The sequence below is a fragment of the Pteropus vampyrus genome, unplaced genomic scaffold (genome assembly GCF_000151845.1).
Source record: "Pteropus vampyrus isolate Shadow unplaced genomic scaffold, Pvam_2.0 Scaffold11, whole genome shotgun sequence".
In the NCBI taxonomy this organism is placed as follows: Eukaryota; Metazoa; Chordata; class Mammalia; order Chiroptera; family Pteropodidae; genus Pteropus; species Pteropus vampyrus.
Genome location: NW_011888792.1, coordinates 11,314,893 through 11,328,477, shown reverse-complemented (window position 1 = coordinate 11,328,477; position 13,585 = coordinate 11,314,893). Strand labels below are relative to the sequence as shown.

Here is a 13,585-nt window from a genome sequence, read left to right as displayed (position 1 = left end):
GACCTACTGAGAGTCTAGCCAGACCACAAATGACCTTAAATCTGGTTCCACCACCTACCCAACAGTGCGTCAGTCCTGAAAGAATAGTTGGGCTGCCCTCTACCTGGATTGTTTGCTTGTGTCCCAAGGTTATCTCCCTTACAAAGAGCCTTGTGGTAGCTCATTTACAAGCTGACCTAACGACAAAAAAAAAAACCATGATGCTACATGACAGAGCTAGGGATCCTGACTGCTTCAGGTAGCCCTCTCCAAAGCACGTAGAATTTGTTTGGAATCTTTGCAACTCTGTGATGACCTAACGTGAGAAAACACTGTGTATTATAGACTTGGCTCTGGGAGCAGACATGTGCTTGACTGTCACAACTTGTACATTTTTCTCACTCAGGGTACACACGGAAGCATGTCTTCATTAGAAACAAATGCGGAATGAGTAGCAAAGATGACCATGTTAAACAGCCAGGACTTTTCACACAATGTGCACATTTACACAGCACTGCAGAAAGGACTAGGCAGCCTGGCTATGTTAGATCATTTCACTGTTCACCAAAGAGATTTGAAATGGACTTTTAATTATTATTGCTGATTTGTTATGGCCGTATTTCTTAATATGGACATCTGATTAGAATTAATTTTGATGAATAGAGCACTTAAACTTGTAGGATTGAATTTGTTGTTACATACTGGCATATATACTGTATTGTTGTATTGAAATGTGTTATGTAGTATGACTTTTTGCTGGAGTACAAATTATAGGCACTTCTTATCTGTTTTAGTTTTGAGGTCACTGCTCTTCCTTCCTTCACCTTTGTATGGCTTTTTAGATTTGTTAATGGAGATAGAGCAGAGCTAAGTGACTATTAAACTCTTTTCTATATACAGTAAAACCCATTAACACAGACTTCACTAAATTCGGAATTTATGATAATGAGGGCAGGGCCTGGGTTAAAGTTTACTTTTTCATTGTCTCTGAATAAAAGCTTTGCTGAGCTAATAAATAGTATAAATATACTTACAGGAGGATGGCACTATTTACTTTAAAAAGCCGTCTTTTCAAGCACTCTGGAGAAAGTCTTTGCAGGAGAGACAATGAGGTAGTGTGGCAGAATGGCATAGTGCAAGGACTGTGTTGCCCACTAGCCATGTGACCTTCGGCAAATTACTTAGCTTCTCTGAATATCTTTTTCCTCATCTGTAAAATGAAGACAATTATCTAATTTATGGGGTTGCTGTGAGGGTTAGATTTAATAGATAGAAAGTGCCCGTTGTGCATTATGTACTTCGTAAATAAAATAATTAGTAAGCTAATTTTAAATATTTATCATTTTTCAGTAAAGCAAGGTTCCTCATCACTTTAAAGTTTTGTTAACATAATCTAAGTTATTGCTTTATTATTATTATTGATTAAAGGAAGACACTAGCAGTTTGATGTAGTGGTAAAGACCATGGGCTTTGGACTCAGACAAACTCAAGTCTGAAAGCAGTTTTGTGACTCATTAGCTATGTGGCCTTAGGTAAGTTACTTTATATCAGTCAGGTTTTGTTTTCTAATTTGTGTAAATAGGATGATAGTATGTGCTCTAGGCTTTTCTGAGGACTCAGTGAGATAACGCCTGTAAAGTGTTCAGCTCAGTGATTTTCAGGTAGTAAACTCTCAAGCATTAGATGTTGCTGTTATCACGGTCTTTTTTGAAAATAGTCCATACTTTATTTAGATCTTTCATTAATTCAGACTTGTCTTCTTCAATTCACCTAATTAATGAATTTTACTCTAGATATCATCTTCATTCTGATGAGAATTTTAAGTGTGTAAGTAAAAAATTATAGAGAAGGAAAATGGCTATATAGGTAGGTAGGCTGAAAGAGGAGAGAATAATATTTTAAAAGTGGAAGCACAAAGCCTCAAGTGTGACTTAAATTACTGAATAGTCAATTTTGTGCGTAATCTTTGTGTCCTTTATGAAAAGTCTTTATATCAGCCAGAAAGAAATAGAACTTTATGTATCAGCTCATATCATTTGTTGGAGAGAGGAGCAGTAAGTCCATATTCAACTTTATTTTCATCTTGTTGCTTTCCCTTAAGCTTCATAGGGCTGTATGGATGAGAAATGCAAGCACTATTATGTCCTGCATAGAGACTATAATTTATCCTCCCCTTATTGATGGGCTTATACAGTTTGTCAGAATCCATCAACTCAACAGATCAGACTGAATTACTTTGATGACTGACAAATGGGTGCCACTCATGGTGAAATGAAAATAGCCAGGTATGTGTGCTTATTAAGTACTCTTCAGTAGCAGAAATGTGTTTTACTGAAAACTCTCATCCATGCTATTTTTGTAGAATCAAGAAGTACCATCTTCTTTTGGGAAAACAATTATTTTTCATGAGATTCTGAACTATTACAATAAAAATTTGGAACCATAATGTGTTATAAAGATCATTTTTTTTTTCTCATTCATATGCACGCACAATGGAAACTTGTAATAAAAACTAGAGGAGACAGAACCAATACTATAGGAGCTATGTGTCTTTGACTTTCCAGGGCTGCCCAATTTATGCAGATAATTTAAAAATTCAATTCAATTCATTAAATTGACAACCAATAGTTTAACATATAAGAATTTTCATATAAATAAATTCACAAGTCAGATAAAAACCTTTTGTCAGATCATGTTTTCTAAGATTTGGGTCAGAAGCGAATGCACACCATGTTGATTGGTTGTATTATTTCAGATTTTTATTAGAAGTACCTAATGGTTAGTTGTTAAAGTATGGCATTGTCTAGATTTGCATATCAACAGGAACAGCGATAATAACTCATTTTTATTGAATGCTTACTATATACAGATACTGTGCTAGATATAATGGGAAGCAAAAAAAAAAGGGATACTGTCTTATGTTAACAACAACCTATGAAGTAGGTATAGACAAAGAAACAAGTTCATAGTGCTTAATAATTTGTCTAGCTCTGTCTAAGTGGCAGAGCTAGAATTATATGGCTGTGTTTGTTACAGCAACCTAACCAATGTGCAGGTTAAGAGACTCCAGAATATAATGGCTTAAATAAGCTAGAAGGAGCTCTCTGACAGAGTAGAGCTGTCATATCAGCTCTGGACTGCTTATGCCTAGATTGTTGTGTAAGGGTGAAATGAACTTCCATCTTACTACTCTCTGCTGCCCCTGAGTTGACCTCATCCATACATCTGAAGATACGTAAATATTATCTTTAAAGGCATTCCCTAGATGTTGGATTCCTAACTTCTGCTCATATTCTGCTAGCCATATTAGCTTTAAGGAAAACCTGGAATTAATAGTCTTTGTGGCCATGTACCTCTCAAAATTCAGGGGTTCTATTAATAAAGGAAAAAGGGGAGAAGCAGGCAATTGGCAGTCTCTACATTGCATGCTAATTAAGAGCATTGTTTCCAAGTGGAGTTTTGGCCACAGACTTGAACAAGTGACAAATGATCTCATGACTTTGGGATATGCCTACATCCATTATTCATTTCTTTCCATGTGCATGTGTATAGTTTGTATGATATATTTAGATATTCAAAATGTGTGAGACGACATGATTATTACTTGATTCTACAGTAGACTCTGGTCATCTGCAAGTGCTAATTCAAAATTTCACAGTAGGAGAAGCCCACTGGCTTTAATCTTTGGCAGGAAGGCTTGCAAAACCCCCAGGATTTGTCTTGCTTGCAGTCTCACTCTCAAGAAGATCTCAAACTCAAAGATCTATGTTGTAAGCAATGTGTTCTTAGAGAAATGGTTTAATAGATGGCATGTATTCAGTACATAAATCTATAAACAACACTGGCCCAGAACTTCAGAGTTTCCTGGAATTCTTGGTCTATTCTGATAAAGTTAGATATTTACTATAGAAAAATCAATTCACAAGTATTTATTGAGAATATACTTAGATAGTAGGTATGTGGAGATGGATGGACTCACCGAATTTACCCAGGTATCTCCTGGGGCTACAGATACTTGGAGGAGATAACCACAGGCTAGATCTCAAGTACATATCCATATATTCTTATTTGTTACCTGAGTGCTCCCCCCATACCCCCAAATCTAATGCAGTCTCTCATGAGCTCAGCTCAGTGTGGAGCTGCTTGGAAATATTGTGTCTTGTATGGATAGGTCTCCTTGGTCCTTCTCTCCCAAGTATAGCTCTTTAGATCCCACTTCACTAGTGGCTAGATGAGACAGGAGAAAAACATAAAAGAAAGATAAAGGTTTAAGTTAGAACTAGTCTAATTAGTCTCCCCAAGGCTTTAATGGCGGTGGGGTCAGGGGGTGGGGTGGTGGTTGGGCTGATGTTGGGAAGCATCTCCCAAGTGAGAGGCAGTTCCAGACCTATTTTGCCTCACTGGCTACATGGAAGTACAGAGAAGCAAAGAGAGAGAACCTCAAGAGACAAACTCCAAACAGACCACAGCCTACAGAAGACAGAACTTTAACCTTTCCTCTCATTATACCTGAAGCTTCACTCCCTTTTAAGAGGTTTAGTTGAATCCAGTAACTTGATTCAGTCACCTTGTCTCTTTTCCTCCATGGGAGTGGGGCTGGGGAATGGAGTAAGGGTAGGGAAAAGATGGAAGTGGAACTTTGCTCTCCCACTAGAGGTCAACATCAAGTGTTTTGGAGGCACGTATAGGACGTGGCCTTTCTCCCAGTTCTCAAAGAATTGTCTGTCTAGGGAGCTAATGAATATGAAACATTTAGCGAGAACCAAGTACTTAAACTGCGTGATATTGTTTATTCCAGAGGAATTCAAATAAGGGATAAGTCAATGTGGATTTGTTTCTTGGGGGAAGCTTCTTAGATCTTGTCACAAATGAGGTGATTAAGAAGGCAGAGATAATTAAAGAAGGCAGAAAGAGAGGATGAACAAAAATTAAGAATGAGCTGAGAGGGCAGTAGACCTATGTGCCTTAAGCGGAAAATTCATGTTAGAGACTAGGAAATGAAGTAGAATAAGAAAGTGGAATACTTTAAAAATTAGGCAGGGGTTAGGCTATATGCAGTCATGTAAGATTTTTTTTTTAAAAAACTAAGTTAATGTTAACTAATTTTTTATGAAATTAAGTGAGGATAAATTCATAAATGACCAACAATGAATTAATAAAAGGTAGATATTATAAAAATATAGTGTTAGAATTTGTTTAGGGTGGGAATAGGGGGTTCCTATGCAGGATCTCAACATAGGTTGCCAAGGAACAAGATGAAGTCAAGACTAGATAGATCAGGGATTGGGAGCCTGACTGCCCTAGCGTTAGCCAGTAATCCTAGTGTTAGCTGGTAATCCAGTCCTCAGTGACCAAAGGATGTGATGATCTTGGTATTGGTTTGGGAAAAATATTGGATCTGAGGAGATTCAATTCAGCAGGAGGTTAGAGCCACTAAAATATAGATAGCAGATGAGATTCAGAGTCAGGAATGGTGGCATTGTGGCAATGGCAATCATCCCAGCTGGATCCCAGCTAGCACCTGGAGTCCTGGAATAGGAGCTGGGGCAGGGTTGGATCAAGGCCCTAGTCAAGTAGAGTTAGGTTTGGGGCAAGGCACAAGGCATTGTAGGAAATGGGAAAGCTGGTCAGGGTAGAAGCCAGTTCTGAAGATTGGCTGGAGTTAGATGGGAAATAAAGGGAGAAATAATGAAGCAGTGTAGAGCAGACTCAGTGAAATTCAGTGCATTTGTGGCCAAAAAAAGAATTCCAGTCCTTCAGTCTGGTGGGCTGAGGTTGATTCTCTTTTGCCTGCCTGATGAGAGTGGGCTGAAGATCATAGCTGCACTGAACCTTTTAAATGAAGACTTCAGGGGCCCCAGCTCAGAGAGATCTTGGAATGAACAGCTGAACTAGAGGCCCAGTGGAGGCAGCATTACTTGGAAGGAGTCGAGACTACAGCAGAGGAGACCTAGGTGTAACTAGGAGGCTGTCATATTCCAGAGTGTGGAGAATAGGGTCTGACTAAAGGGGGAGGATTTAATAGAAATTCAGAAGAAAAGGGGATTGCAAAAGACATTTTAAATTAAGAAGTAGTAGGCTTCAGTGACAGGTTTGTTATAACTGATAGAGAAGGAAGAACCTAAAATGATTCCAAGTGGATTTTAAATGCTCATGTGGTATGACATTTAAAATGAACTGAAGGACATTTTAAACACGTATGCAATTGCTTCTGGTCTATTTTTAAAAACTCAAATTAGTAAATTGGCAAATAAATTAAGAGTGTTAAGGCTAAGCTTGTTTGTTCATTGGCTTTGCATCTCACTGCAGTGGGTCTGTAATGGGACATTCCAGAGAGACAGTAGCCCTTGAGCATGTGAATGAATAGAAATGTTTCTTCCAAAGATATCTATCTTTCCTGGTCTAAGATAGTGTTACTAATATATGTATGCTTGGGTATGACTGAAAAGCCTAAGGTGGGCCTACCTGGATCCTTTCATGCTTCTCTCATGGGGCCTTTGTCGCTGGAGCTGATGTTTAAAGTGTTCTTTTGAGCCTCTTTTATCCACCTGGTTAGCTCAGAGCCTTTGCGGAAGAAAGTGTGCTCCTGCCCCGCCAGATTGCTTCACAATAGGCTTCTTTATCTGCAGCTGTTGTTTCCCAGCTATCTACTTTGGTGCTACATGATGGGACACAGGCAGGGACTTATACTGTTTATGAGGGGAGAGGTGTGCGACCTCAGCAGGGATATTATTCCTGTTTATCAAGGCAAGGAAAGAAAATACAAAATCTAGTAGGGAAACCTCGTTTTCAAAATGCACAGATATTTGGTATTTCTGCTTTTGTTACTTCTGGATGTGCACCTGGAGGTGACATGGATTTCAAAGTCACTATTTAAGGTAAGGAAAGAAAACTTTTAAACATCATTATCACCATAAAAGATCTTGGTTATATTTTTGAAATATGAAGCTTAAAATATTAGCGATCAGCAAAAGACCAACCATTGTACTTCTGAAAAGGACTCGGATTAATAATTTGTTTCCATTTTGTTCACAGATATACTATCTGTAGGACAGGGGTAGACTGAATACCTGCTTCACTGAATCCCTGCTTCAAGTCATCTTTCACATTTTCTTGTTTGGAAGAACAACCGTTGGGGGATCACCTTGTTACCATCAGCAAAAATGAAAACAAATCCAGATATTAAGAATGCCACCGTGGTCAGCAGTTAATGAAGCCAGCGTTACACAAGCAAGCTTCATTCAGCAAAGGAAGTTTTCGAGACAGTGCCTCCCTAGCCAGAAATCAGGAAAGACTGAACTGATTCTGGTCATCTCAGCTGCTCCTTAAATCACTGCAAGCCTTCCAAATTAATGCAAATTGAAACATGCATTGCTTTTTCAGCTTACTTGAGTACTTGCTATGTGTAAATCACTGTACAAATAAGATGTGGTCCCTGCCTTCAATGGATTTACAGTTAGTTTCAGTGCATTTTTTTGGGAGGGGGGTCTTCTGTTCTTAATTAAGTGTGTCTCTAAGACAGCAAACAAATGAAAAAGTGTTCTGTAAGCATTTTAAGTTCCTTTACTAGAAAAACAAACAAACAAAAACTAATGTAGGCAACTCAGGACATCTTAGTTTTATTTTTTTGCACTTCTAATAGATAGGATCCATTTTGTTGATTCCATAAATATTCAGTAGACTTGAAAGATATTAACACATTATTTGGATTTAATTTGAATCAAATTCTTTTTCATTCTTTAGGTGTAGATTGTTGGAAAATATGTTGTGTTTGTACATTTCTTGAGAGGTGAATTATATCTGTTGTCTCAGTAGCCTCAAATTTCCATGCCCTAAGGACCTACCTGCCATTCCCTATGAGTTAATAGCATCCTGGAGAAAGGGAAGGTTTGGATCAGACTTGGGGGTCCCGGCTCATGCACCCAAGACAGGGCAGGGAAGGAGCCAAGTAGACCTGGACAATGGCTCTGTATGAAAATTTGGCTCTTTCAGTATTCATTGTGTTGTCTTCTGTGTTCTATAAGTTGAGTGAGTGACTATGTAGTTTTTCCAAAAAAATTGTTTCTTATCTTGGAGTAGGTCATGATTTTTCCAGTTTTAAGACACTAATGTGATTTTAGACACTAGACATTTAATATATTGTCTGTGACCCATTTTAGTATGTATGAGCCAATAATTGACATGTCTTTGTCTTTAGTAGTATCCATCGGAATTGAAAATGTGCCAGCTTTTTAACATTATCAATAGTCTTCTTAATTAAGCTGCCAATACATACTGCCAATACATACAATAGTACCGTGTGTCATATGAGAAATGAATTGTGTAAATGCTATTTCTCTCTTATTGAATAAACAATGTTGCTCCATATAAAATGGATTTCAAGTGTTCTTTGAATGGGACATTATATTGCTCCCTAAAGAATTTCATGAGAATTCTCATACCATTCCTTTTTATTTAATTTCTAAATTTTTTTATTTTGCTTCTCAATAAGGAATTGCTCTAATTTGACCAATAACTTTAGTTATAATGATTCATCCCTAATAGGATAAATAACCTGGCTCTCAAACTCATGATGGTGATATTGTGTATTTATAATCTCACTTTCAGTTTGCATGAAATGACTTCCAGGAAATCTGGGTTATGAACCTACATCGTACTAAATTGTAGATATTTATTTTCTGTTCTGGGAGATTTTTGGGGGACGATTTCTGTATTCCTGGTGCCTAGCACAGTGTCTGGTACAGAATAGGTATATGTTCAGTAAACATTTGGTGATTAAGGCATGTAAAGTAGCTTTTTTCATCTATGGTTCTTAAGGCTCTGTGGAAGACAGGAGGTCTTGCTAGCAGAGTAGCAGCTTCATTGGTTTGTAGTTTACATTCAATCTACTTAGAATAAGTCCAAATCAGTTGAATACTTCATATACAGTCTAGTCCACTGAGCCTCTTAACACCACTGAGCCTGGTGTTTTGGATTCACCAGTGCAGCCCTGTGATTTGTACCAACATTCACTCTGTTTCCCCTGGCTTTTGCCCAACTCTACACAGGGGCTGGGCCTTTCGAGGGGCTGCTCCTCTTCTCCTACTCCGGCTTTGTTCATCAATAGAAGAGCAATTGCTCTATTCACTGGGTACCCACCATGTGCCAGGTGCTGCACTAAGTGCTTTACACATATCCTTTCTCTTAATTATCTCATTTAAACCTCCCAATGACCATTTGAAGTAGGTATTATCCATTGCAGAGATACGTATCTTGCTTAAATCATGGGGATCTAAGTCCAGATCTCTCAGATTCCAAAGCCTGAACTATTAACCCCACCCTCTGCTGCATCCCAGGAGAAATTCTCAGTGCTCCATGGTGGTGGTGGTTGTGCGGCGGGGGAGGCAGATCAAATCTGGATGTAGTCCAGAATCACCGCATTTAGTATTCCCAAACAGCAAACTGTCTAACAGATAAAACACAGCAAATCACAATTGTTTTGAGAATGAGGGAAGGCAGAGCAATTGGGAGGAAGCAAAGTTGGGAACAAACCAGTCTGAGTTAAACCTTTAGCCTTTACCTCATAATGTTTCTGTTTCTTTTTTTTTTTTTTTAAACTTTCTTTTTTTAACATGGCCTGACACCACGCGATAAATCAAAGCCTGACGTAATTGACCCAATACTGATCCCCAAATGTCTTCTGGGGAAAAATGCTTTAACTCTGGTTGTTGATTCTGAGGAATAATTGCCACCCTAGAAAGGTAATTACATATGCCATTGTTTATATACATAATAGGCTCAGAATGCATGTTCTACACAGAGAGGAAAAGAATCCTGCTTGCACATTAGGGGTGTGCACTGTGTATTGTGTCAGAATGCCACAAATAGCATTTGAACTGTTCCCTATTACTGCCGATGTCCTCGACATGTGTGAGTGTGAGTGTGTGTGTGTGTGTGTGTGTGTGTGTGTATGTGTATGTGTACGTGTGAGGGAGAGGCTGGCAGTGAGGAAGGGGATGGGCCACGAAAGCTGAAATGGCAGTGTTTTGCTTTTCCTTAATTTTTGAGTTTACCAAAACATCTTCTGGATCTGATTCATTTAGCTTGGTCTGGTAAAAAGATTGTTTTCTTTCTGCTCGGCATATGCGTATTAATGAGTTCTCATATTTCTTTCCATCAAGGGCTGTTTACTTTGTGGTGATATAAAGTGAGAATCCTTCTCCGCAACATCCTCCTAAATGCTCTGGTTTTGACCACCCCTTTAAGTAAACCAAACAACAGCTAGTGCCTTTCCTCTCCCTCACTATGCTTTCTGGTAAAACATAAATGGGATTTAAACCACAAATGACCAATTAAAGCATTTCATGCTTTTTTCCTTTAGCCATAAGACAGTAGTTGTCCTAAATAAATACAATAAACAGGCTATTTTGTGGTAGTCTAACCCTAACAACATATATATGTTTTTTAAAGCCAAGCTTCATCATAACAAAATGTCATGACTTTTTGTAGTGCTGCACAATGAAAGAAATACATATGTATTCCAATACGGAACTGAGCATTGTTTGAGGCTGAAGCAATTCATCCTAGGCTATTCTCTGCCGTAGTGTCCAGCAAATTGCATGACCTCCTTGTTAGGCTTGACAACAGTTTTTTACCTAACAAAGGCCTCTGCAGTGCCAAGCAGCAGTGGAATGTCAGAATGAGCACATTTCACACACAGATGTTCAGCCATAATAGCCTGTAAGAAGATGCATGTGGCAGGGAGCAAAGGGTGGGGGCTGGGTGCTTAGAGCAGTGTGGTGCGTGAGTGTGTAGGTTGGGGGCCAGTGGGCGGGGGAGGCCAACAGTTAGCAGGAGGGACATGGCCCCACTGACCACATTTAATCAGCCCTTTGTAAACAATTCAACATTTTCATTGTTCTCTAAAAACTAATAAAGAGAAACAAGCACTTTTCATTCATCTTGAAGTAATTTTCTGTCAGGTTGGAGCCCCTTGTGGCCTCCAGCTCATGCAATGCTAGCTGTGTGATACAACAACTATTGCAATTTATTTTACAAACTCTGGTCATTCACATGTCAGTTAGTGTTCACCAAGCCGGCATCTGAAATTGTGCAGTTAACGAGTTTTACAACATTTCTATCAAGAGAAACTGTTTAGCATAACTGACTCTTAAGGAGTTATTATACCTCTAAAAATCCATTTTAAGGGGCATTATTTAAATAAAATAGAAAAACGGTTCACTGCCTTTTAAAGGGGCTACAAAAAAAGTCCATCAGCTCCAGCGCAGTAATCCTCAGCTTAAAGCACTCTTGAGAGTACTTCTGGGAATTGTCAGCATAATGAAATGTTTTGTGAAATGTCCAGATAGATTCCTCTACTCAACAATTTTACTGCACCATATTTATTTTCCTTCCAGTTTTTAAAGAAGTGAATTACTTTTTGAGAGGATGGCTCTATGTTGTATAGATTAACTGAGCACATTATTACCCAGGTTGTAGCAGAAGTGATGGTTCTGTTTGCAGTGTCATCTATATGCCTCTGTAGACAGGGACAAAAAACGAAAGGCAGCTTTTCCCCCTTAGTGTTTTAGCTCCAAAGGGTTAAGTCACAATGAGGCTTATAGAGTTTCACATTTTCCTCGTGGCACGTTTTTTCTCAGACTTTTAAACAACTTTGGTACGCAACGGCACCTGTGAATACTTGCTTTAAATGTTACAAAATGGACTCTGTTTTCTTAATAAATAAATAATAAATAAATGCAGGAAAACCGATATACATGTACATTGGCACATGCATGATTATGCATATTGTTCGAATCTGGCCCATTTCAAAAGGAGATGCTATTGCACATTTTACTTAAGAAGAATAGATTCCTCACATTAACTGAGATGACCAATGACCCCAAACCAGTTAATGGCTAGAGTCCATAATGGAGCACTATATAGCATAGTGGCAAGTTCATTTAGCATATTATATTACCTAACAGAAGTAGAAGCCACCACTTGTAAAGTAAATGGCTTAATGGTTCTTTCTACAATGAGCAAGACCAGGAGAAAAATTACATTCTGCTGTAACGAGATATTCCATATCCTTAGGAGGTGTATCTATAACACGGCACATTTTCATTTTGCCACAAACGGTCCCCTAATTTCCTAGACTGATATTTGTGCACATGACTTTAATTTTCTGAGGGAGACAGGCAGGTGTTCTTGTGCCTGTTAGCTGTATCTGCCCATAAGAAGCACAGTAACATCCATGAACCAAATACAATTTGACATAATTCATGCCTTTATTACCTCCTACAGAATGATATTATTTCATGCTGTCACATTAATGTTTCTAGCACGATACTGTCATTTCTGGAAATTTTACCTCCTGAAGTTCAAATATTGAAGAATGGGTTTTAAAACCCTCTAACTGCCTTAGATTTGGGGAAAATACAACTTATTCCAAGGTCAGCTTTTTTACTCTGATATTTGGTGACACTGTAGATAATGATCAATGGGCAAAGATCATATCTGAAAACTCTCACCTCTCCTTGACCAAAGAGCTTGACCTAATATATTTCCATTTTTGCAAATAATATTTTGTCAACTTATCATGTTAAACTTTGCTACTGTTTGTTCCCCTAGTGATGTAGACTGAGGAGATGTTGACCAAAAATGTTTAAATGACTGAAACTTGAATCCATTTGATATAGTACTTAGATCTGTCCTAATACTCCAGCATTCAAAATTAGTTAGGGTGGATGGAGTGTATAAATTTCCTATTGCTGCCATAAAAAGTTACCACAAAATTAGTGGCTCAAAATAACATAAATTTATTATCTTATGGTTCTGTAGGTTAGAGGTCTCACTGAGTTAAAAATCACTTCTTGACTGGGCTGCATTCCATCTGGAGGCTCTGGGGGAAAATACTTTTCCTTGCCTCTCCTAGCTTCTAGCGACTGCCTGCCTTCTTTGGCTCATGGCTTCTTCCTCCATTTTCAAGACTAGTGATGGCGAGTTGAATTCTTCTCACATGGCATCTGTCTTACTCTCTTCCATCGTCACCTTTCTCTCTCTCCCTCCTTCCCTCCCTCCCTCCTTCCATCTCTCTCTCTCTCTCTCTCTCTCTCTCTCTCTCTCACACACACTCTCTCTCTCTCCAGCCAGAAAATTTCTCTACCCTTGAGAACTCATATGATTAGATTGAGGCCACCCAGAAAATCGAGGATAATCTCCCTGTCTCAAGGTCTGTATGCCCTTTATTACATCTACAACATCTCTTTACCATGCAAGATATCATATTCACAGGTTTTGGAGGGAAAAAAAGATATCTTTGACGGGGTAGGGGGAGCATTAGTCTACCACATGGAATCTCTCAGAGTTCTTTCTAATGCCAATATTTGAAAATTAATAGCAGTCCCTAGCCTAGTAGTTGCCAAACTTTTAAAATCATTCAGGAAAATAGTTTTAAAATTTTGAGTATGCACCCCAATATATGTATATTGCCTTCTAAATTGTACTACTACTGTCTATATTAATATTATATATACTATTAGTAAAGATTTATTTCTTCTTAGTATATAAATAAAGACAGATCTTCTAATTTTTTTTTGTACCCCAGTGCATCATCTCGTATGCC

General features: G+C 38.4%; 1 long non-coding RNA gene across 2 annotated transcripts in view; it reads left to right on the top strand.

Annotated features, from left to right (window-relative positions):
• LOC111731614 overlaps positions 1-8,351 on the top strand; it is a 78,190-nt gene extending 69,839 nt beyond the window's left edge. For both annotated transcript variants that reach the window (XR_002777225.1, XR_002777228.1), the window contains one exon: positions 7,015-8,351. This is a non-coding gene — a long non-coding RNA (uncharacterized LOC111731614). The remainder of the gene's footprint in view (positions 1-7,014) is intronic.
• Positions 8,352-13,585: the final 5,234 nt, after the last annotated feature.